Source organism: Falco punctatus (assembly GCF_963210335.1).
Source record: "Falco punctatus genome assembly, chromosome: Z".
In the NCBI taxonomy this organism is placed as follows: Eukaryota; Metazoa; Chordata; class Aves; order Falconiformes; family Falconidae; genus Falco; species Falco punctatus.
In genome coordinates, this window is record NC_137586.1 from 31,417,271 (window position 1) to 31,443,836 (window position 26,566).

The 26,566-nt window shown below is 39.5% G+C and overlaps 1 protein-coding gene across 14 annotated transcripts in view; it reads left to right on the forward strand.

The window, feature by feature from the left end:
* Positions 1-26,566, forward strand: part of KDM4C (lysine demethylase 4C) — a 308,684-nt gene that overhangs the window by 119 nt on the left and 281,999 nt on the right. For 3 of the 14 annotated variants that reach the window (XM_080372284.1, XM_080372283.1, XM_080372285.1), the window contains exon 1: positions 23,019-23,192. The gene's annotated coding sequence lies outside the window, so the exon portion shown is untranslated. Of the gene's footprint in view, positions 1-4,191; positions 23,193-26,566 lie in introns of those variants that run through there. The other 11 variants (XM_080372287.1, XM_080372289.1, XM_080372282.1 and 8 more) reach the window with 11 other exon arrangements.

The following is a 26,566-nucleotide window of genomic DNA, read 5'->3' on the forward strand; positions in this document are numbered from 1 at the left end:
TGTTTCTGCAGCAGAGCGTGGCTTGCTTTGTGGTTACTAGCTTTGGGGGGAGTAACACATGCCAGTTGCTGTAGCCGTTACCGGTGTCGGGGGTGCGGGGTGGGGTGGTGTAAATTGATTTGTTTATAATTGTATCACAGATTTACTACCTGTTTCCTGAATTTAATGGGATAACTTATGACCGAATCTAAAAATAAGTTTACTTTGCACTAAAGATCACTGACTCGTGCAGGCTTTCTGTTTCTGTAGTAAACATGGCATTGCTCCTCTGATGCAATCTGAGTCATCTGAACTACTCCATTATGCTGCAATAGGCTCCCATGATTTACACCTGTGTGTATTTGCATTAATGACTTAGGTCCCTGGTTTCAGAATGAGAGGGCCCCAAATTAACTACCTGCTAGGTGAGAGAAAGCTCACTTAAAACGACAAAAGGTGTTTGTGGCAAGGGTCTGTGATATAAATTTAACAGAATGCTATTCAGGGAGAATTGTATTTCGCTTTTCTCCTTTTTAATTTGTTTCTTTATCAATTTGATAGTAACATGAAGGAAATTAAAGCTTTGCTATGACTTTTAACTTAAGATCAAGTAACAAGAGTAAATAGAGATATTCGAAAAATACATTAAAACCATGATAGTTACAAATTAATTCCTGCTAAGAATTTGTACCTAAAGCAATTTCTTTTTAAAGCACTTCCAAAGCTTTTCAAAACAATTTGCAGAATTTGTCCAAATAAGTATTCCTTAAAAAATGTATCCCTTTTCTCTAGCAGGTAATACTGGGACAACATTCCTCACAAAATAGGCTACTACAGTCAGCTCACCTGAAGTGATAAATTTGATAGAATTTTTTTCTTCAACGTGGAGCCAGAGTTTTATTGTTGGCTGTAGTGCTATGGGAAGTGAGGTCTAGAGGGAAGACAGAAGCATCCCAAACACCCCAAATGATGTATTTTCTATCCACTTTTCTGGCTTTTCCAGAACTAAACCCAGTTTTAGTTCAATTTGAAAACTATGCTTGGGAGGAGGAAGATGGGAGAGATGTGCCAGTGAACAAGGCAATAGTGTCAAGGCACGCCCACTTCATCTGGAGAGAACCACATCTCGAGTGGTTTGTTAAGCCACTCCATGGCTAAAGCTTTCTTCTTTGGCACTCAGCACGGATTTTGTCTCAGCATGGGCTCTGTGCAATCACTGTGGCAGGGACACAAGCCTAGCTTATGGTCTTGATCAGTTACCCACCTCTCTCGCTGACTCCTGAAAATTCTTACTATGGCCTTAACAAGCAAAATATGAATCTTGAACAAGAAAACGAAGCTTTGATGTCAAATCAACAAAACCTATCTAATCCTGTAGCTTCAAACAAATCTATCACTTCAAAGTACATAGCCAACAAAACCAGCTGTTTTCTGCATGTACATCAGCAGAAGGAAGGAGGTTTCCTGGAAAAGGGCAGGATTGCAAACCAGTGTCTTGCTGTTAAAGCTATTTGCACAAAGCTCAGCGATATGTATTTCTTGGCTTAATAAGCTGACAGCATGCAAGTTGCTATGTAGCTGCTAGGGATGTCGGTTTTGTTAGATAAAGCACAGAACTCTTAAGAGGAATGCCCTATTTAATTTAAAGTGCCACAGTATAAGTATCTTCTTAACAGTGGCATTTTTTAGCTTTATAGAAAGACAAAAATTCTGCAATCTGCCTTGACTCCAGTCATGCTTTAGTTAAAAACTCCATTGCCATTCTAATACTGCAAGGTTTATGGGTGGTGTCGGAACTACCATTCTTTAGTCCTTTTAAGTCATTAACTGTCACAATAAGAAAATTGTGCTGTATTCTTTTAAGATTCACTTCAGTCACCCAGAGCTGAAAGTCTATTCGAGCTGACATGCTTCTGCACCACTGTATTACATTAAGACTGGGTCAGACTACAGCTATCTCTAACAATAGCCTATTTAAGAACACTGGCTAATTACAGCTACCTAAGGCGGAATACAAGACTAGGACAAAAAGATGTACTGATGGCACTCTGCAGTATTTCTAGTCAGTTAGCATCCTGGGATTTCTGCATTTAGGAGTTCTCAAAGTGCTTTTTTTCCCAAATTTGTTCAGCTGCCAACTGAACCCATGTAAACTGTTAGAATAAATATAATAGCTTACTATTCAGGAGCAATCACTTTATAATCCTTTCTTTCTCAATTTACCATTCCTTACAGTCATGAAAAGTACTGTCCTGATGTAAGACTTTCTCTGTAGAAGTTCCTCAACAGAAAGAAAGATTTTAGCTGTTTAAATTGCCAATTCCACCATCTTTTCTAAGAAAATTAATAGCTGCCATTGGTGTTTTCAAGTCTCTAGCACATCAGGTGAGGGGTGCCTGCTAAAGTGTCTCTTAATGGCCAGGCTTATTTGAAGTGTCAATCCAGAGAGAGGCACCCTCATTAACACTTCACCTTTCTTATCATGAAATAATCTTACAATGCAGGGACACAAAAGGTGCAGAGTGTCTCTTTTGATTTGGCTGTATCTAATTCAATATGGACTGAATTTCTACTGATTATGGTTTGGAGGGTTTATGTATATGTGTGTGTGTGTGTATATGCACACACACACATATATATACATTATATATATACATTTTATATATACATATATTTTCCCACCACTGATCCTTAAATATGTAAAATAGATCAGATTGCAGGCATATTTTTATGCATATGTTATACATAAGCTTATTATGAAATAAAATATTTTGGTCCTTAGAGAATAAATGATAAAATATGCAGTTGTTCCTGCTTTTGGGGTTGTACAGTAAATATTGCTACCTTTTAATCAGAGACATACTTATCACAATCTTTTTCTCTTCATGAAACATTTAATCCGTAACATGATTCTTTGCTTAAAATAAGATTTGAAAAGCACTATGGCTGTCATTACGTAAAGAACAATACAGATGTTTACCTAATATATTAAGCCAGGAATTACTTTATTTTATTCCTAAACTTACTATTTAGGTAAGGTTAGTGGGGAGAAAATTACTTTTCACCAGTTCATCTGCAAATGCCACCTGTTTTGAGTTTTTGATCCCTTTACACCAGTAAAAATTAAGCTCTCCATGAACTGCATGCAGTATGTACCCAGGAAACAGTGTTCACATCCCTAAATTTAATAGTTTCATGACATGTTCTTCCAAGCATCAGAATATGCAGTGGGATAGGCAGTGCCATGTTGAGGGTTGATAGCCAGTCAACTATATATTCCTGAATCCGTAATAGCCCTCAGGAGCTTAATGCAGTCACTATTGCCAAAGGGCCAGGAGCCATTTTTGCAGTCTTTACCCACTACTATTTTTTCATTGACCACAGCTGGCTCATAAAATAAAATACACACTAGTACATAAGATAACACAGTTGATGTGGTGGATTTCTCATGGATCATAACGGTTTGGGTTTAGGGCTGCTGTCCTCCACAAAAGGCTAGGTAACATGTGGTATCACACCAGATAACACACTATCATGTTGCTTCTTTAGGAGGCATAGTCAAGCTTCCTTAGTGAGATGTTTGCTATGTAAACATCTTAATGTTAGATTAATATATATTCAAGATTTTAAGCATATCTTCTTTAACTGACAGTCCCTTATTTAACTGACTGTCCCTGAGTGATAGGGTCTTTTTATTTGTTCTGAACTTGAAACTATCCCTGTACCTTGATTACAGCTGACACTTCACGTAATTTTAAATCTTATTTGTTTTCATTTATTTGATAAACTGGAACTTCAGTGACACTGAACTGTGCTTACACATCCCTACCTTCAGCACCTTTGGGGTGCAGCTTTCATTTTGATTGTGGTATTGGCAATATAAACCTTAACAAATGTGCTACATTACACACTTGCTAAGTCAATAGAGCAGACCTAGAATATTCTGCAACTCCATATAAAAAAAAATTATATTTAATATCTCAAAGTAATAATAATTAAATATTGGTACAACCAGTTCCATGGAATCATATGCATTTCTTCAAAATACATGTAGCAAGCAAAACTATTTAGGCTCTGTATATATTTCTTGGATATACACATACAGATGCAGGTGGATATATAATCTACTACCCTTCCTACTGATGTTTTAGTATTCAAATATAGGTTTCTTCTTATTGTCAAATAAATTGCTAGTATGATCTTTTTGACAAGGGAGAATGATGCAGAGCGGTCTGGTAAGAAAGTTACAGGACTGTGAAGAAAGGAAGGAAAGGAGAAGTAAAAAAATCCCCAAGACTTCAGAAGAGATATGTGGAAGACAGAAACATCTAAGATTCCTTGAATATTAACCTTGGAGCAAAGTCCTTCCAACTTCTTGTGTGGGCAAATGGCTGAAGAAGGCAAGTGTCTGGAGGTTTTTAAGGTGCCAGGTGTCAGTGTGGTTTCTCTGTCGCCTCTGTCAGGGAGCAGCAAGGGCCTGCTGTTCCTCAGGCTAGGTGCTCTGGGAATAAAGAGTGACTCCAGAGCAGGCAGGGCTGTCCCTGACAGACCATGGTCCCACAGAGCCTGTGGTCATAGCAGGGTGAGCCAGGTGCTGGTAGGAGGATCCATTGACAGTCCCAGGCAAGTGGTGAATCAGGTCCATCCCAGGGAGGAGCAAAAGGAAATGAGACCATAGATAGAGACAAGGTTTCAGCTTGAATCTGAAGTCCATTCAGCAGGCAGGGCTGGAGACAGTGGACAGTGGACATCCAGGGGACCCATCCAGAAGACAAGCTAGCTACTGCATAGGTTTGATGTCCATCCAGACAGTAGGGCCCGAGTAGTCTGGAGACCAGCACTCTGGCAAGGTAGCTGAGTGCCTGGGGCTGAGGTGGAGACCCTGGTTCCATGGGCAGTGTGTGGGTGCCCTGCATGAGGCTGGTCAGGGCCAGCAGGTCCTACAGGCACACCTGGGGCCCTGCCTTTCTCCTGTAACAACTGAAACAACTCTGTGGGTAGGCAGGGATGCCCCATAGGCTGGCTTTGCTCACAAGCCTTTAGATGATTTTAGAAACTCCTGAATGATTCCAGTTCTCTGGCCAAAAATGTCTCTTAGCCACTTAGCACAAGTTAAACCTTTTTCATACTCCACCTCCTTTTATGTTTGGAGTTGGGGATATCCACAGAGGCGGTAAAGGGGATCAATTCCAAACATCGCTGTTTTTTCCCCCCTCTGCCATCTTGCTCCCTCATGCTGCAACTGAACTGCCAGACATCCCTGAGACACATGGCCAAGCACAGCAGCTGCTGCTGCAGCTCCATGGCAAACTCTTCTTCCTGAAAACGCAGGGTTACAATTGAATATGTGGTTGGTTTGGGTTTGGTTTTGGGTTTTTTTTTTTTCACTTCCTACCACTGCCATTTCTAACAGATGTATTTGTCAAAATCTACCATTGATCCTTACAAACACCTACCACTGTCCTCTGTAAACCTTCCAAAGGAGACGGCCAAGAGGCTGTATACTGGATTTCTTACAGTCAGAATTATTTGCTGCTGAGTGGGTGATTTTCTAGTCTTTCTTTTTGTCACTTGTTCTTTTTAACTTAGTTCAAAGGTAAGCTTGATAGACCTTGAATGGAAATCCAGTTACTTAATACTGGATACGTTAAACCTCTTATCAAGTTATTTGTGTCCATTGGCTTTTAAATACTAAATATGGCTATACGATTAGAGCATTGCCTATGCAAATACTTTGTATCAGTAACTGTTATCTATTACGAATACCTATGTAATAGACATTGCATTGCAGGAATTTCTCTTGCCCAATCTAGTTTTATTAGGCAATAAAAAAGTTTCTCTTGACACAGAGAGAACTGTATACTGCTGACCCTAACAGGTGTATCATGAACACAAGTCACTGAGATATTCTTTGGGAAATAAACATCTGTTAAAGATATTATGCAACAGAGTATGCAGATTTTGAAAATTCAGGAAGTCTAAAAGGTTGTTTTTCAGAAGACTCACTTTGGCATATGTATGCGGGGGTTTTTTTTGCTATTTTTACATTAGAAGTGGAATGATAAACTTTGTTTGTGCTTCAAATAGCACACCAATACAAACTTCAGAGGTTGACAGCTTCAGCAAAAAACTTGACTTTTCTTTCAAAAAAAAGATCTCAGATTCCAGATGTCTGTCTGGATTTTCAGTTCAACAGGTGTTAATGAAACCAAATATTAGCTTGAAAAACACTGAACAAAAATCCTCCCCCCTTTGCAAGATGAGGTCACAGCTCCTCATCTTTCAGTGTTTTTGACTTGTCCAGAATTTGAACAAGATCCCTTAGCAACAGCAAATCATTTACAATGCCAGTTTCCTCTGCTCTGTTTCAGGTAAAGCTTTATGGATTCCTCTTTATAAATAACAGAAGCTCCAATGAGCCATACCATTTTCCCCTTCGCAGCTCAAAGAGAAAGACTTGAGAAGAAGGAATCCTGCTGTTCCCTAAACTGCAAAGTTTCTAGGGGAGTTTCTGAGTCTGCATCTGCTTAAAGAGGGCTGCTGAGTCCAAAACTGTGATAATGTATGATTTGAAGATATTGCTTAAACCAGTTCTGCAAGTGAAATAAGCGATTCCATCAAAATATACTTTCTATCAGGTCTATAATCAGTTACACATTTTGTTTGATCGTAGTCTGACTATACCTACATATACACAGATGAAGTTTAATTTTCTGGTTGAATCAATCTAATATTTCATTATACCAAGCCCAGCGTAAAAAGGGGAATGCTTTTCTTGGCTGAATAAGTTTAACTGGCCTGCCAAAGGATCACAGAAGATGTATATCACAGTCAGTACAAGGTAGGAAGCAGGACTGCACAACCAGGATAGTCATGAAAGAAATGGAACCAGCAGCTGCTAAGCCTGGTTCAGGTGTCTTTTTGAAGTACATTTGCAATGGATTAGAGTATCTGATATTTTCCAAACCTCTAATGAACACAGCCAGTCAGCTCTTAAACATAGACCAAGACTGAACCAGCACTGCAGAATCTGGCTCTGGAATCAAAACTGAATAAATACTTTTATGTTACATAATATCTTAGTTAACATATAACTCACAAAAAGCTTGAAATGTTGCAACGGCCTAGTTGTGGTATTAGAGATCTTTTTGCTGCTCCTATTAAAAAAGACAGAAAGTAAACCTACCAAACATGGCTAAAATACAAGCTTTCAAAAGGATCAGTTCACATACACTGAGAGGCTTCTCAGGACTTGGCCATACCTCCTCTAAGCATTCCTGCTACAATAAGCATGATCTGACCAGTTATGCTCCCTGAATCCCTCAGGAATTGCGCATAATTTGTACAGCCATGATTCTGCAGCTCTGGCTGAAGAGCTATGCAATAACATTGGTTCAGTGCACTGGACATACACATACTTTACCTCTTAACAGGACTCTCTAACATGATAATGAGCATCAACTAATTCAGAAATTTGTTATTTAGTGCAGTATGGTGAGGCAAAATCCTGACTTAGGTGGAGAAGGCGCAATCTTCAGTCTTTGGGGAGCAAATGGAAAGGTAGACTGCAGCAAGAAGCTGAAAAATGCAGCTTGGGATATCTACCAAATCCTGGTCACTGTCAGTATGGTTTATGTGGAAGGACTGTGATGGAATAAGCAACTGGTGAGAGATCAAGACAGGACTGGCCAGTGGCAAAGAACAAGAGAAAAGAACTGAGTGGGAGTTAGGAATAATAGTAAATATAGTGCTAAGGAAAAAAAAACCCAAAATAAAATAACTACCTATTTGCTAAATAAGGTATGTGTCCTAGGGAGACAACAGTGACTTCAAATATTCTACAAATATATTCTAATGCGTATGTATAAAGACTAGATTAAACCCGCAAAGGAAATCCTAAACCTTCATTTTATATGATTTTCAGTATTTCATTTTATTTGGATGTAAAATATAGCAGATAGGTCATAATCTATAATTAAAATAGCATGGCAGTATACAATGATGGGGGAAGCTGAGAAATCCTAGGTGCTACTAACAATTCCTTTGCTGTATTTTAACATAATGATGACATGCAGAGGACATGCTGTCTCATATAATTTTCTTATTACAGCTATTCTCTTGAAAAATGACATGGCAAAATGTTAACTAATAGATTAACAGAAGCAAGAGGGAGTTGGAATTTCCATAGTCCTCGCATCTGAAAATTAGGAAGTTTCATATTATACCTGCTTTTATAGAACACCGTACCTATTACCCATGGATTAATCTGAGATGTGTTTCTTGCTTTTCCAGTGGACACTGAGTTGATTAAGAGCAGTCTGTTAATTTATTACTGTACTGATGAGAAAGTTATAGTTTACCATCTTCTAACAGTGCTAATATATTAGCCTGTCTAAGTGCAAATATTTAATATGTATCTTCTCTGTGCTGATGTTTACCAATTGCAAAATGTCATTATGCAACTCTGTCTTTGGCAATGTTTTAAAAAAGCTGAAATAAATAATAGGATCATCAAACCTTTACTTTTTACTTCATTAAAGTTAACACAAATCAGAAAGAGGGCCTCTGAAAATTTTGCGGAGGGCAAGAGCACAATTGAATTTCCTCATCTGAATGACAACTGCAGTTTAAACAGTGTGCCACCATAGTAACCTCTGCTATATGATCATAAGGAGTGTCCAGAAACAAAGTCCCATGATCCTCCTTACTGCTTCAATGGAACATTTGCCCTCTGTTGACCAACATCAACTCTAGGACATAATTAAAAGACAGAAATATGTATTTCCAAAGAAAAAGTCTTAGCTCATTTGTAGGGAAAACACTGGGCAAGGAACATGGACTAACACAGTCTGTACCTTCTTGCCTAAGCAATTTTTAATCAAGGTAAGCAATATGCACTGTTAAATGGGACTTAGTACTCAGAAACTCTTAAAGTAATAAAATGCAATAGTGGCAATGAAATGCAAAAAATAGATTCTTTCTGTTTCCCTGCTCATATCTCATTGTATTAATTCCTTTAGTCATATATGAAATAACCAAATAATTAAACTCAGGTCACCCATTATTAAGAAGCGCATAGAAGGGCTTGAAAAATTACTACCTTCCATTTTAAATTTCTGACCAGTATCAAGTAATATGTGTCATATTTCTCTAAGAACTTTTGTTTATAAACTAGCCTGAACATTTCAGCAATTACTAAGCAGGAAATAATAGAAGAAATGAAACAGGCAATGGATGAAAAGACCTGAAATAACTTCATGGAGTTAAGAGACTTTAAAGCAATATAACATTAGCAAAGCAAGAAATACGAATAGTAAAATTTATTAACACAACAATTAAAAGTTAAATAAAATAGATTGTTGTCCAGTGAAGAATGGAGACTTTACAACAGTCTGTTTAACTAAAAAAATCTGAGAATCACAGTTTTAAGGATTCTGTTTCCTTCTAAAATAATTTTACTCATCTGAAGTTTTAGTTCCTTTCAAAAGTCAATGCAGATACATCCTCGATAAGAACATAAAAATTTCATGACTGTCCCTGTGAGTACCTTAACTATTTGCATAAATTTATTTGCTGCACTACAAAATAAAGTAAATTATTTACTAACAAATAATGTAAAACTAGTAATTCTTTTACCAGCTCTCTCATGAATAGAAATCTTCATAAGCTTTTCGCTTAAGAAAGACTCGATGCAGGCCAACATACTGTCAGTCATGTGATTGTACTTAACAGAGAACTTTCGAGAACTTTACACATAATGCTTAGCAAGAAGTAAAAAGTTAATGTAAAATCAAATACCCCTTGTGTCCCCTCATCCCTGTCCCCCCATGTCCATGTCTGTGTCGTCCCCCCCGCAATGATCCAATGATATTTCACTATACGCTTCTCTGCCCTGCAGAACTTGGTGAACTTGTTTTGATAGCAAAGTTAGGAACAGATACTGTTTGGTTGTGAACTACTTCCTGTACACTTGTTACGGGTTGAATAAACCCTAACCCTCTTCATGATCTTTGCCTTCTGATAAATCTCCGTACTCCTCTTTGCCAGTTTTAGAGGGTGTCAGGGAGCTAAAGGGCTGTAGAAAGGCCATTTTGGTGGGAGGGGATCTGCCAGCTTCCCTGGTAAGTAAATATTATCAGCAGGTGCTTGGGATTGTGAAAATAAAGAATGTTAAGTTTGAGTGTCACTTATGATTGATTCAGAGATATACACAAATAGTTCACAGACCTGTGGCAAATACCCTGCCAGTTTAAAAAATAACAATAAACTGTGTGAGAAACATTTGTTCTATAGCTGTTTTTAGAAATAACAATGAAAAGCACTATTTTCATACTGATCATCTTTCAACTTGGTCAGTTTTATTCTGAAATATGGCACAATTTTTTGTACTTTTGTTTTAACCAGGACTGTTGAATGACATGAATTTTTAGATAAATAGATACAAAATTGGTATTTAGTAGTGGTACAAATATTTCTATTTATTAGCAAAGTGTCTTTCTTTTACTTCTCCACTGCACAAAAATCTCTGAAAATGAAATCATTACCATTCTATCTTCCATATCTCATATGCTTTTCCTAATAACTTATTCCCTAACAGTACAGTACACACTACTGCTGTTTTTTACTTTATATGGAATAGAATATTTTTCTCTTTGTAGATAGTTACTAACATTTCTTCCCCACTAAATAAAAAATAAGAAGCTGAGTATCTCCCTTCCCATGATGGTCTCACGTGACAAGTGCAACTTGTTTCCCATGCTTTTATACCTTTACATTCTGCTGTAATGGACATGGTTATGTTGTCCTACCTATCTTTAGCCCTCTAGATCATTTAAACAGTCCAAGACTTGGTGCTAGAGCCCAGTAAGACAAAAGCATTTCCAGTTTCTCACAACTGAAGAGAGGTTGCTATCAGAGTGTCTAACTGCAAAATTGAACATTTTCAACTTTTTCTTAAGGGTGGAATTTTCTTCTACCAGTGATCATAACTTTTGGTAAAACATATGTACCTATGAAATGGACTTAATTATACTTTGAAGTCTGTTGAGCTTCAGATGACAAAAACTAAAAAGCCAGAAGTATTAAAAATCGCCATGAGTTATAAACAGATGATGGGAAGAGATGAAGAAATCAACTAGGCAAGAAAGAGATTTAATATTTGTACATTTCTATCCATGTTAACAGGAAGGATATTGAAAAAAAATCTTAAAATCCTTCTTCCTTCTGGCATGAACTCAGCCAAACAGGGAAGAAAGTTACTTGCTGTAATGTCAGTCTTTTCCTGTAACCCGTGCTTTTGTGCGGAAGTAGCAGATTGGTGCTCCATCCTCCAAACTCTGTTCAGGCTTGCAAGCAGCAGCTACAGCCCACGGCAGCAGAAAGGATCCTAGTAATCAGATGATTTCAAAGACTGGCTTTCCATGCCTGAGCTGGGAAAATTATCAGTGCATTTCAGAGTCTAGCTTCTACAGATCTTCATTATCTTTTTCTTTTTTCCGCCTTATATACCTTTCCTTTTCCTTCTTTTGGTTTCTCAGTTCTGCTCTGCTTGTCCCCATTTCCCTTTTGTTCTCTTCAAAGTTTTTTAAAGCAGCTTTCATCTTGCTCTGTTATTTCCTTTGCTTAACCACATTTATCTTCTTTCCTCCTCGCAGGTAGGAGTCTGAGACCTGAATGAGCACAATCATGCACTCCTTATTTACATTTCATCTCCTGTCTTTATACATCTTTACATATAAATTACTTAATAGCTCCCATTTTTGTATTCTAATTTTGTGGATCAAAATAATGGCACTGATTAAGCCACCTTCTTTTGTTCAAAACCATAGATGTGAATTGAAATTCACATGGGTCTCTAAAGAAATAACTATAATGTCTGCTTTTAAAAAAAACTCATCTAATAACCAATACCTAGCAAGACTAGTTATGATTACTGCCTTCCTTTTATGCTACTTGTAGTATTAGATTTCACTACTACTTTGCTATTTGGGAAAGCTAGCTTTAGTGTCCTACTGTACATATTGCATTGGTACATACTATAATATTGTATTGGTACATAAGTCAGCATTACAGATTTTTTTGAAGCTAACTGTAAATTATTTGTTCATAAGACATGAATAGTCTTATCTCTAGCACTACGGTTTCTCACAGTTGTCAAGAAAGAGGAAACTATCTCTCCTTCTCTTTTTTCCATCTCTTCAGTTTCATTTGTGAATTTCCCCCTCCTTCCTTGGATGATGAACTATTTCATCTCGCTAATCTTACAGGAAACCATCTTTCTTTTTCTGGATTAGTTTTCTGCTTAGTTAATAAGTTTGATCGGCTAACAAAGTCATCTAGTAAGTGGTGGGAGTGTCTTGAAGTGAGAGAGGGAGGAACAGCAGCCACAAGGTGTTAGATCCACACATGTTATCTATTGAAATTCCAGCCAGTGTTAGGATTTCCATTTATGAAAAACTTTATATAGAGTAGTAACCTAAAATGCCTGAAGTGTCTTTCAATAGTTTTGGCTGGAGTTGAGAAAATGGACTTTATTGTGCAAGAGTTTTTGTTTTGCCAGAGTTAGGTTCAGTCACTTGAATTTCTTTTTTTGTGAACCCAGCTGTAAATTAACCCATCTGTTTGTAAGCTTGCCTTCCCTTTTTTTTTTTTTTATTCCTCCTTTTTTTTTTTTTTCTTCCTGGCTTACCAGGTTCATTGTGTGGATGCAACTGCAGATAAGTAGCAGTGTTGCAGGGTACAGTAACTGCTGTTACATAGGAATGTTCACAGCAACGTGACAGGGAGGCAAAGAAAGCTGGGGTTGTAAGACGTTAGGGAAGATGGGAAGCTCACAGCAGCTCATTTAATTTCTGCATGAATTCAAAGTGCATTCATGTGACATCTCTCTCAGCAAGAACACCAAAAAAGGAAGAGAAAAAAGGTATTTCTGTCTGCAGCTGGATACTATTAGCAGTGCTTTTTCTAAAGAATGTAGGAATTCCCAGAATGCCTTTTAAATTGGAAAGCAGAGAAGCACAGGCTACAAGTATTACAGGACTTACCCCCCTTTTTATCCAGTTGTGGTTGCAGTGTGTGAGACGCTTCATTAATCAGATTTCTTAAGAGTATCTCACATATTGTTCATGCAGTTAACTCCTTTAACATGGAAGGAAATTATTCAGAAAAGTGCTATTTTAAAATTTATTTTTAAACTTCATAGAGATGAAGAGGCAAGCAAATGAAAAGTTGTACTAACAAAAGGATGCAGATGAGAACCAATGGGCAATGAGAACCACGTAAACAGCAATGGCTTGAACTGGTCACTAGTGAAAATGAAAGATCTCACATACTCTCTTCTGTTCACACCAGGTGCCTAGTGCTTTTGTGACATCTCTGTGCACTGAAAGGCACCTTCTATGAATAGATTCAGCATCCTAATTATCAGGAATTTATCTTTTTTTTTAATCACTTGATTAATAAGCTGAGTCTGCTTAAATAGGGTGGGGGTCTAGTACCCTGCAGAGCTGATGTAAGTGATATAAGGTAAGTGATACAAGAAGTTGGGTGGTGGGGAGGGTGCAGGTGTGTGAAAGAAATGCATCCTCATCTCAGCAGGAGCAAGCTGTTGGACTGACCTAAGCCATGTTAGTAGAGATATCCTGTATTTGACACAAACACCACTCACTGCCCACCACATTTAGGAGCAGATCACAAAAGATGACACTACACTGTGAGAAGGCTTAGCTTCTGTTTGGCTATACCTTTGAAATGCATAGACTGTCACGTTTCATTATCAAGCTACATTTTGGAAAGCACAGTATTTGGACACAGCCCAACATCAGTACTCAATTGTGTGTTTTAGTAATCTTACTGTTTTGTTCTAATCAGGTTCACCAGTTCTACAATTAACTTAGGCATGCAATTCCCTACTCATCTTCTTCCCCCAGGTTAATACTCTTCATACTGTTAAGTCTGGGGCCAAAAGAGTACTTTACAATGTTTACTGCAACACCATATACCATTTCCTGCACCTGTCACCCCTACTAACATTACTTGCTTCTCTGTCACTCACTGTTTCCTTCCCTTTGTTCTTTATACCAAAATATCACATCAAGTACCTTTGAGCATCTGTTTGGAGCCTGCACTCTTCTGTAGATGCTGTAGTAAGTTGTAAGGACTTTATCATTATGTAAAACGGTGAGTAAATTTTCCTTTCTGCTATTCTTTTTAGTATCACTGAAGCCAATTAATTGCATGGAAGTCTGTAGAAGAACAATTTGGCTCAATGCCTTTGACTTTTAGCTGTTAAAAGCCACTCTTTATTTCAGGCATAATGATTAAACCAGAAGAAAGTGATTGGACAGAACACATCAGAAACTGAAAAATGGGGATTAGCTGGCGCCACAGCTCACAAAAGAATTAACAGACAACACCGCATGACCCAAAGCATTTCACCATCTGTACTTTGCAACACATGGACAAGCACACTGAAGCGATAAAAGAGACACAAAGACAAAAGAGTAAAAGGCATGTTAGCTGTGGCTCAGCTGCAAAAGATTATTGCTTGTAGCAATAGGCTCCAAGATCAAATGAGGAATTTGCTTCTTTTAAAAAGTAAATAAAAGGTATGAGCACAGTAACACTAATGCAGCAGTGCGTGCTTTCAAAACCCTCCATAGTGAGCTGGTTCACTCATTTTAACTGAAGTTCTGTGTTGAGATTCTGGTCCTATTAAGTATTGCTATGACATCCTAAGATTTTGATCTGGTTAAAAAAGTCAGAAGCCATGCCACCTGTGCAAGCCCAAATAAAATGGGTTTGTCCCAAACCTAAAAAAAAAAAAAATCTGCATTCTTGATTCTTGTTTGAATATTCACCTTCACCTTGTTGTCATCCTGGGATTGTCTTTTATGCATATAAAACTCTCAAAGCTCAGTGAAGTCACATGAGTGCTGCACAGAAAATGGGCAGATACTGTGCTTACAACTTCCTCTTCTCAAAGTCTTGTCTGAGAAGGTAATTGCAGAAGCAATGCAACCCTTTGTCAGGACTCTTATTTATAAATATCCATGACCGAGGGGCTGTGTTCTGCTTTGAGTACATCTCACTGAGCAGCAAATGGGATTTTAGAGCTAAACTGGTACTCTGCTATATTTTGTACATTTAGATGAAAAGGTGTAAGTGCAAGAGAATTAAACTGATGCAAGACACTCATTTTTGTGTAACTTCTGACACTTTCTTATCTTTCCTTAAATGACATCTGGACTGGAGCTGTCACTAATATCATTAAAGTTAAACACCTTGGCTGTTAAAAACAGATATTTTCTGTTAAAATATCATCATTACCCTGGAGAGATGTTTGAAAGTCCTGTTATGTCTTCAAAAACAAGGCAGAAAAAAATAATCCAGAACTTGCTCTTTGGAATTGTTGTGTGTTGATACATGTCAGGTCCTCATCCAGCAGATTATATATTCCTACTATTGCACAGAGTATGGAAAAACAACAAAAACCCCCAAGCTTGGGCCCTCGGCCCAAGTTACTGTCATTACAGAAACCTGTCCTATTCAAGTACTAAATGGGGACATGAGGGTTCATAATCATTTATCAGGATTGGGAGTTCACATGGGAAGGAAATGTGATTGAAAATAAGATATGGAATGAGTATACACAAATAGACTAATACAAAGCAATCAACATAAGAAGCTGAATTTTTAAAATGCTATGACAGCAGAAAAAACAATTTTTTTTTTTTAAAAGGCCTTAATACAATTTTTTAGAAGTATTCACAATATACCCTCCTACTGGTTGTGTTTCCCTTCACAACTTGTAAATCATATGTTTCAGCCTGCAACTAGTATTTATTCCATGACTCATTTTAGTCTTTTCCATTTAACAAAGTAACTTCGTGCATTTTTAATGAAGTCAAAATGTACCAAGATGAGAATGATACTCTGCACATACTGGAAACTTTACTCAAGGGTTCTGAATTCATGCTGCTTCTCAGAGCTGTAACAGCATCAGTACTTTGGATTTAATTAAAATAATAAAAAAATAATCCTTGTAAAGAATTGTGTTCACTTGCAAACTGAAAATAAAGACAATCATGGAGTATCAAATTAGAAGCAAGTAAAAATTTATTTTGGTAGTTACATTACATTAACTCGCAAAATGATCAATCTTTAAAACTTCAAATGTAAGATTTACCCATTTCATGTTCGTTCTCTTATTTACTAAAGGATTCTGCACATGTAAGCTAAAGTTAAAGTTTTACTATTGAAACCAAATTATTTCATGTATGAAAGAAGGTCTCAAAAGCAAAAATGAGATTTCCAGCTTTGTGTTCCTTTCTTCTACAAATGCTAACCTTTTCTGTCTCCCTATAGGATACCACAAGTTAGAATTCGAGTGAATAGTTAGAATTGTGGCAACTCCTGGTTAATACGAATCACATTTAATTTCCAGTTTCTCAAGAATTTTAAACCCTGAGCAAATTACAGAAATCTGGATTGTGAGGCAATGCTTTGGGCTGTATACACTTTGTTAATTTTATCCTTTATACTTGTTCTGTACGGTGAACTGAAGGTAAAATTATTTCAGCTACTTCCTGTATTATCACATAAAGGGTTTTTACATAAAAAAGATGTTAGAATAAACTATGCAGGTGATGGATGCAATGCTTTTTTTTTTTTTTTTTTTTTCAAGAAGCTTCCTTGATTTTCATTTAGGATCATGGGAGCACTAGACTTCCCTTCAGGTTGACTTTTCTTATTAGTCAACTTGTGGCAGAGTTCAGGCCCATCACATTTTGGGGCTTTCTCAAGTTGAAAAAGCTAAGTTTCATGACTGTTCCCTGCACAAGGCCAATAGACGTCTTCTTCTGATTGGAGAACTTTGCCAAACTGTTTGGGTTTGCACTGCTTTTGGAAAAAAATACAGTAGCTCATCCAAACTGATTTATCTTCAGGGTTTCAAATCACTTATATCAACCACACAGACTAGAACAGACTTTAGAGCTTTTTCATGGTATCCTGCAGTCAGTACTTGTCCATTTAAGTGTCTGGTGTTTCCTCTCAGCTCCTCTATTACATTTCTTGCACAGAGAAACACTCTTGAAGGGAACAGTGAAAAAACCTCTCATTCACCTGCTGAGGTAAAAAGAATAGAATGCATTTCTGGATCAGGGCTTTATGAAGTAACCCAGTTCATTTTTCTCAGTTCAACCCTCAAATCAGCCCTGCAAAAAAGGACAGTGATGGTTAAATGTCATATGTTTGCAGGCTCATGTTTGCCAGAGTCTGGGTGGATCCAGTGGGCACTTTACAGAGGTTAAATTTATGGTTTAAATGCAAGCAGTTAGGTTACTGACAGAACCAAACCTTACTGTCTTTCTGTTGGTGCAGGCTAAGCAGATTAGTCATTCTCTGTGTAGGAGAAAATATCTGCTTGTGGATAAGAATTAGAAGATAAAGACTGCCACCTATTGTGTCCTGAAATAAAACACAAGTTTCTGCATACAGCAAAAGAACATGCTGGCAATCCAACGACAAGACAAAATAAAAACAGGGCTGAACTTTCTCTTCTAGGGGGCTGTTTAATGCACTGAAGTAGAGTTATTTTCTTCTGGCTGTCCTGAGTTTAGTGCTCTAGCTATCTCTGTCACTTTCCCAATAAAAAGATTTCAGTTCCCCTAACACATAACTTTTAAACTAAGCAGGGTATCTTGACTCTATGCCTAATTCATAAATTGAAGAACTTTCCTTTCCTGTATTTCAGTAGATATTGGCATCAACAATTCGAATTCATAGCAGGTATAAAGTCCCTGGGGGAGGTATTTAATTACAAGATCTATTTGCATTGTTTTTAGGGTAAGCTTACATACATTAATTCTTTTATTTATTTACAGCAGAGGGCAAGAAAAAAAATCTGCATTCTTTACCCTTACTTAATTCTCATTTTCACCTCGTCCTTATCCTGGGATTGTCTTTTATGCATATACAACTCACAAACCTCAGTGAACTCACATGGGTGCTGCAGAGAAAATGGACAGATATTGTGAAATTTTTAATTTAGAACACTATTATAAATAGGTCAGACAATGAACTGTACTGAAAGGAACACAACTTCACTGACACAGAGTGAAGACAAGGTTACCTGATTATATTGTTGTTAATTTTTCAACCCTTTAGCACTACAGTACAATTAAGATTCTTGACCATTCATCCAGTACTAGTGGAAATTAGCATTACATTTTTCATAAAACTGACAGCAAGAACACGACCAAAGTAAAATCTAGTGTCACCAAATTATGCAAAGTTTGCCTTTAGTAACGATTGACTGCTCTGCAGCTGAGCTGAACTGGCCGGAGACCAGAACTTGGGCTTCTGAGACTTGATGCCTGAGTAGACTTGCACTGCACTGTTTCAGCGCTATTGCCCTGCAGAGCCCATGGCCATCCTTTAAACAATATGGCATAGCCTCTCTGTTTTAGCCTGAGAATTTCTGAGGAACAAAGCTATTGGCTGGAAGGAACATTGTCTAAATAGGTAAGATTTTTCATGAAAGTGATCAATATTAAATGCAACAAGGTCTTCTCTATGTTTAATATAAAATGTAAATAATAAATATAATAAACATAAATACTTAATGCAAATCCTTAACTCAGAAGTGATTGTCTAGCATTGTGGTGTATGAGGCACGGTCTTCGCAAGGATTGTGAAACAAAGTTTCAAACTGGTAAATTCTGTCTTGAGTCACAGCACTCAAAATATTGATCTGGATATAATGACATCAACATGCAGAGGTTACCTACTGACTATGTGCCTGGGTAAACTAACTCCCTTTCTGTACTGGTATTATTTTTACTGTACATCATTCCCAGTTAAAATATGCCTAACTTCATCTTCATGTCACTGAAACTTTTTAACAGCTACAAAGTTCTACAAGTGAATGAATTTCCAGAACACTAAGAAATACAATCTTACATGTTGCTATCAAAATTTTTATTATGAAGACATGACGACAAAGATGTAAAATTGACAAATAAATATTGGAATAAAATGTTATGTTTCCTCTGTATTCTACACAACATAATTATGTAACATTGCTAAATTGCACACTATTCATTAAACATACGGGCTACAAAAAATTTTAGTCAGGATCAGATTTGAACAGCCCATGCTCATGTCCTGGTTTACAACTCAACTGCAACAACCTGCACAGTCTAGACAATATTATCAGGAATATGGCAAAATCTGTCCCATTCTCCAGCTTGGGCTAGTAGTGCTTTCCTTCTGGTTTTTGCTGCCATCTCATGTGTTTTAAGCAGTATTGCAGTGGAATGCTACAAAACTTTTTCTGCCTTCAAAGTGACCTTACTTTAGATAGCTATGCTACTGTCATGTTAAGCAAACATCTTGCTCAAAATTCTGAGATTTCTTAGTATTACTACTACACAGTTCGGAAGTAACCTACATTTAAACCCAAAATTATATATTCTGCACCAATCTGGGTGAAATACCATGCTGTGTCCAGTTTTTGGTTTCCCAGTATATGAAAGACACTGACACACTCAAACAAGTCCAGTGGAAGGCCACAAGATTGTCAGGGGCTGGAAGACAGGACATACAAAGAGCGACTGAGGGAGTTGGGTTTGTTCAGCCTTAAGAGGACAAAGCTTTAGGGTGATCTTATTGCTGTCCACCATTATCTAGTGGGAGGCCATAGAGAAGACGGAGCCACCATGGAAACACACAGTGGTAGGTCAAGACAAACAAATAAACTGCAGTACAGAACACTCAGATTATATTAAGTACAAAAGTTTTTACTGTGGGTGGTACAACACTGAAACAGGGATGCAGAGGTGCAATGGAATCACACATAGACGACTCCAGCGTGAGTGGCTTCTGACCTCTGTGAAGTGGGGGATGATACTTACACTATCATACAGCAGAAAGGCCATTTTTTGGTCAGAAGCTTGTGCTGCCTAGCTATTGCATCAGCAACTTAAAACAAAGTCAAGAGAACTTAGGGGTTACATCCTTTTTTCTTAGTGGCTGTGATCGTGTGACCAGGTTTTTTGTTACTAGCCAACACTAACCTAATGGCATAGCCCAAAACATGAAAGGGAGGAATGAAGTGCAGAAAAGCTTACTTAAACCTCTGTATGAAAAAAAACTCTTCATGCCAGCTAGAACATGTCAGCAAATTCACAGGTGCTTTGAGATGAACCCACTAAAGAAAGTGAACAGTGAGTACTGTAAGCACAGCAGTTTCATAAAGCTAAAATACTGATCTATTGACCATGCGTAGCTACATTAACTGTTCTGAAGATGCCAGTGTCCTCACTTCCATCTAGCAACACACACATGCTAAGCTACTAGCTCTGAAAAATTATGTCAAGGCATAGTTTTCCATAGCCACAACACGATGCAGAGTTACTGTTCTTGGACTACCCACCTGCACCTTCAGTCCATCACTTGGGAGTGCTGAGCCAGTGGCACTGAGAGGTGTATGCCTTGGCAATACTTTAACATACTCCAGGCACTTAATGACCTTACAGTATTATTGTATATTGTTGTATCGTATATTATTGTATATTGTATATTGTAACCTGAAAGAAGACCACATGGGGAGAGGTGCTGACTCTATTACTTTCAAGAGTCACTCCTGTACTTTCTCTTCAGCAAGTACTCAGCATCAGTTTTAGAGATCATGTTCGAAAACAATCCAAAGTCATCAGTCTTTTGTGTATAATTGAATCAATGAGCAGAGAACAAACTGAATGAGAAACTGCATTCAACTGCACTGTTTTCCCATAAGCACTGAATAAACATTTTCTGCATCCCCGCAAAGGCCTGAGGAGGATGAAGGCAAATAACTCCCTCTGTTTCTCCTACTTATATCCAGTGAAACAAAAGTCCTTTCCTTAGGCAGATGAGGATGACTTATTTTAGACATTGCTGGACATAGTGGCGCCATACAGTTTAAAGACAGTTGCATGAGTTTTCTTGGGACTGAAGATATATACAGTACTACTACGATTTAATTTATAGTACCATGTCCAAAAGACAAAACAACGTGCAAGTCTCTCAGCACAGCACAGTTACAGCATTGGACATATTCCTTTGGAAAAAAACCCAAACCCCTGTATTTCCAGGTTCCATTAGTACTGAAAAAAGTCTTTGGCATTTAAAAGATAAATTCAAGTGTGAAGTTAGGCTTGTTTTAACATAACAGGTATGCTTGAAGAAGTGTATCTGAAAAGGACTTGGCCTTTAATTATCTTTTGGTCATTTTTCATTACTTTCTTGAACACAGCAACCAGAAGCTAAATTGAAAGATAAACAGAGATTACTGAGTAATAAGAAAAATCAAAGCATATCACACACAAAAAGAGTAACTTACTTTAACAGCAACCTCAAGAGTCAAAATTACACTGTGCTGTGGCATTTTAGAAAGTGAATGCACGACATACAGTGCTGTGGGGCTTAGTTTCTAAAAGTAACATCAAAGTTTTGGAAACAGAATCACTGTCATTAACAGTACCTGACCCTGATGGGTCATGACGGTGTCGGCCGACCTAGCGGCTTGCTCTGACAGATCCACCATTCCTGCGGACCAGTTATTTAAAGAATCAGTCACCAATATTCGAGTGAGCGGAGGTCATCTTTATTTGGCAGCGCTGGGTGCATGGGGGGATTGCTCCACCAAAGTCATGCACACCCGAAGTGACAAACTATCTCATATTCATACAACAAAACAATGAATATTCAATTAACGCCTATACATATTCACTACCTAAACCCGCCTACTCTCGCTTTGTATGTTAATTAGCTTATCAGTCCTTCGGGCTTGCGCAAATTCTTCCCAGAATTGTGGGCAAGGGTCTCCGGGACGTGGGCAGTGGTCTTTGGGAGGAAGGCCGTAGGTCTTCCTCATGGTGTACTTTTCACCCTTTGCCTGGAATGTGATGGTCTTGCAAGTTTGCAGTACTCTTATCAGTCAGAGCTAATTTATATCCTTGTCGACCATCTGTGTCTTATTCTTGTTTCTTTTAGTCACTCCCTCTAGGTAACTTATAAACAGGCCCCTTGTTAGAGAATGTTAGGGAAACAGACCCCTTCTTTCATTAGTTATTTCATTAATTATTTCTTTCAAACTATATGGTTACATGATCTAATTACTATACCAACATTCTTTGTGTAAATATATTTACACTTAAATTAGTGTCCCTATTCCATACAATTTCTTCATATCATTAGGACCAGGTGTCTTTGTAAAGGTAACAGAAATCCGAAGCCTCGGTAATTAGTACATTCTTTACGTCACCAGTTCACGAATTTAGTGCATCCTTAAAGTCAGTAATGAGGGTCTCCGAATGTTTATGAACTCATAGCCAAACAAAAGCGTGGGCACTCTGTTCCTTAAATAAATTGTACGTAGTTCATTATTCACCAGAAAGGTCGCGCCTGCCGTACCGCTGAGGTTAACACACCGACTCTGTTCGTAAACCCTGGGCTTGTTTTCCTCACGTGTTTCGCGGCAGGGACCGCGGCCGGGGGAAGCAAACGGGCGCGCACGTCGCTCGGGGGCAGCTGAGACAAAAGGCAGGAGCGACGCAGATGAGGCGCCCCCCGCGCTCCTCCCCGCCCCGCCCCGCCCCGCCCCGCCCCGCCCCGCCCTCCGGGGCCCGCTCCCCCGCCGCCCCTCCCCGCCCCGCGCGCCCTCCCGCCGGAGGGGCGGCCCGCCCGCACGCCCGTGCCCGGGCTGAGCCCCGCCTACCCGCCTGGCCCCGCCGCGCTGCCCGCGCCCCGCCGGCCCCGCCACGGGAACCCCCTCAGCGCACGAGCGCTCCCACGTGACCACCGCGCGACTCCCCACCCCTCACGCGTCCGCCACGCCTCGCGAAGTGGGGAACACGCCCGCCCCGCCCGGAAGCGCCCGCGGCACTGCCTGCCCTCGGCACGTGACGCGGCACCGCTCCTCCGTCACGTGCTCTGCCCCCCGCCCGCCAGGGCCTGCGCGCTTCCCCCCTACGTGTGAGGGCTGCGCGCATGCGCAGTCAGCAGCTGTCATCGGCGCGGGCGGCGGGGTGTCCCGCAGGCACTGGGAAGCGAAGCCCCGAGGGGACCGAGGAGACGGCGGGGAGTAGCCTCGGCCTGCGCTGCCGCCGCTCCCCTTCCCACTCGCCTTCTTCTGGCTGCAGCTGCCCGCTTAGCCCTCTCCCGGACAGGTGCGGAGCGAGCTTCGCGCCGGGGCCGGGCGGCGTGTCTGCGGGGAGGGGGCGTGGGGCGGCCGCCAGCGCGGAGGGAGGAGCGGGCTGTGCGTGGGCCGGGGGCGGGCGGGACGGTGGCGGCAGGGCCGGGGGAAGCGGGGTCGAGCTGGTGGGAGTGCGGGACCGCGGCGGGTCCAGCCGGCGGGGTCGCGGGTGGCCGGGCTGGCGCGCCGGAGCAGGCCGTAGGGGCCAGGTGCGGGGCGGAGCGGCCGCCGTGCCGCCCGGCAGCCCCCCGCGGTGGGGTGCGTGAGGGGCCGGGACCCGCCGCGGCCGGGAGGGAAACGGTGGCGCTGCGAGTGAGTGGATGGCGGCGGGGACCGAGCTGAGGAAACGAAACGGGCAGGTGTCGGGAAGATACGTCTCGTGTTCCCGTTTGCGGGCAGCGATTCTGGGTCAGGGCGGGCGGTGTAAGCTCCGCGAGGGATCAGCCGTTTCCCCGGGTGTCCGAAGTGGACGGGCAGAGTGAAGTACTCTCTCCGTGCCTTTCTGGACTTTGGTGAAATCCTGTGGATTTCTCAGACAACATCTTTTCCTTGCAAAGTACAGCCGCGTTGGCACCGTTAGTTCGTTTCTGCACGTCTTTGAGGCGTTCCTGGAAGTTAACAATTGTAAAGTGTTATAAAGAGACTTTTAAAGCAGTTCTCTGAGCACGATGCTCAGGTGCCACTGCTTCACGCTTTTGGAGCCAGGTTCGGGATCATGGCATGTCTTATATTACGAGCCATCTCTCTTTTGCGGTTGACTTTAATTGCCAGTCTGAAAGGAGAATTGTGTACAAAACATTTTTTTTTCTGCTAGGTTAACTGTGTGAGGAAAAACACTGCGTGCCTCTGTGTTTTTAAAAGATTTATTCTGCCTCAGAGCATAAACAGTGTTTATTTTTGATATTATTAAACTGCAGATTTGTGGTTCTTTGCACTTTTTCTTCTGAGACGTTAGCGACAGCAGTGAGGGAAGTTACCTTGTGACTACTAAACCAGCAGTTTTTAGGCTGAAACGTTGCCCACAAGAAAGAAACTTGTAGCAGCCTAATGCAGGCTATTTGTTGTCACTCTGTAGTTTTTTGTTCACATTCTTAAGGAAACAGAATGTGAAAACGACTGTGGTATAAAATGGGTCTTGGGCTCACTTACCCTTATTTTTCCTTGAGCTGTGATAGCTAGCTGATGGTATTGCTTCACAGAAGTACCTTCCAAACAGAAGACAATGGAAAACACAACCGTGATTTCCTTTTTAGTTCCTGAAATGAGGGTAAACTGAACCACTGCCAGTCATACTTACCTTATTCATCCTCGCTTTGGAGTGGTGCTGATGTTACTGATTGCTGGCAGCTGATGGTTTTCTTTAGGCAAAGTGCAGATACAGATGCATGTAAGAGCAATTTCCTTCCTAGAGACTGATCTGGGAAATGGTGTGGTCTTATCCATATAGGTAGGCACGATTAAATAGCTGTTGGAGCAGAGTTAGGGCCAATGTATATGATAGGAAAAACCTTTACTCAGTGTTTAAAAAATAATAATAAACTGATGTGGCCTCTGAGGATTCCTTGATCCATCTAAGGAGCCCTATGCTGAAGACTGAGATGGGATTCTAGAGAAGTATAATTACAAGCTACCCCTACACTTATGTTTTTCTAGGTATTTGCTGCTAGCCACTGTGGAAACTTGGTAGGTCTGACTTGCTATTGCTGAAAGTTGTCACATGCTGCTTCCAACTAAGACTACAGATTTTATGCCTGTGTTTTCATTAAGAAGAAAGCAAAACCTCATTGCACTAGAGGTTGAAAATAAGAATGAGGTGTTTGGCTTTTTTGTTTTCCTTCTTGCCCTTTGTCCCAGATCAATTATTTCAAGATGTTTTTGCATACTGTGAAGCTGGTGTGGGAGAGGAATGCCTATGGAATAAATTCAGGTCATTTTTCAGTTCAATATTTATGGGTTCAAAATACATCAGTTTTATGTTTTTGGAAATAATTGCTGCAAAGGTAGTATCAAACACAGAAATGTGAACTTGAAGTTTGTTAAACCACATCGAGCTTTATAGTCAAACTGAGATGGTTTTAGGAGCCTCAGAATATGGTTACCTATCCAGACTTACGGTTTCTTAAGTTTTTATAGTTGATTAAATGATTTAATACTCCTAACATTTTTAAGCTTAATTGATTCTTCTTGATGACTGCTGGATGTCTGATCAATATGTGCCTGACCATGGGATTTGGCTTACAAATGCTTCTTATCACAAATACAAAACACTGTGGCCTGTAAATTTATTTTAACATTTAATGCAGTCAAATAACCTAAAGAACAGATTTGGAATGCCTAATAAACAGTATCTTCTTCTAAGCCAGGTACTTAAACTAGGCAGACATAATTTACATGCATACTTAACTGTTATTAAAGGAACAATTCAAACATAAGTATGCAAAACCAGATTACATTGAGATTAGCTGTTTGTGTGCTCAGTAATAGTTGGACATGCAAACGATGCTTTTATGTTTCCAATTACCTGAAAGTCATTCCTGTAGCTAGTCATGGACTGTGCACTATTGCAGTATCTTTCATCTTTGAATTTGCTATACCAAACAATACAAGGAGTTGGATGATACCTACTTACAGATTATGCTAAAAAGTTTTTAAAAATTATGCAGGAAAATGCAGAAGTGAATCTACCCATATATGTCATAAAAATAAATTCCTTGACGAGCTTATGGAGATTTTACTTATGTTGTAAATAAAGTTGCTGCTTAGACTATTACAGCTTAAGACCCGGTTTTCTACTTGTTTCCTTTTCAGCTCTTGCACTTTTTTTGCAAAACAAACTCTGCAAATAGGAGGTTGGTGGAAAAAAAAGTAGTTTTCCTCAAGTTTTTTCAATAAAGTGTTTTTCCTGAATGATTTCTAAAAGGTGGTGGGTAGTACTTTATAATGAATGCTTTGTAATTTTTTTTTAATTGAAAACTTCTGTATCTGATAACTGCTTTCACATGGATTGATTTGCATTTTCTTTCAGATCAGCCTCAATGCTGTGGCTTTTCGTGCATGCCTTTCTCTGGAAAAAATTGTTTTTGTGTCAGTTATGTGAAAAATTTTCCTCAAGATAAGTTCTTCCTCAAATGTTTGTTGTCCCATAGTTAGTGTGGGTGAAAATCTGCAAAAAGAGAAGGGAAAAATGTGTGTTTTGACTACTTTATCTGTGAGAAGTGATAAGCCTCAAAGCTTTGTTCTTTTTTCTTCTTGTCTTCCTTCTTTTTCTCACTTACTGGAGCTTGCTTTATTTAATTTGTTGAATTTGGGTTGTTGAGTAAAGGCTGTGGGCATTGATATTTTGTATAT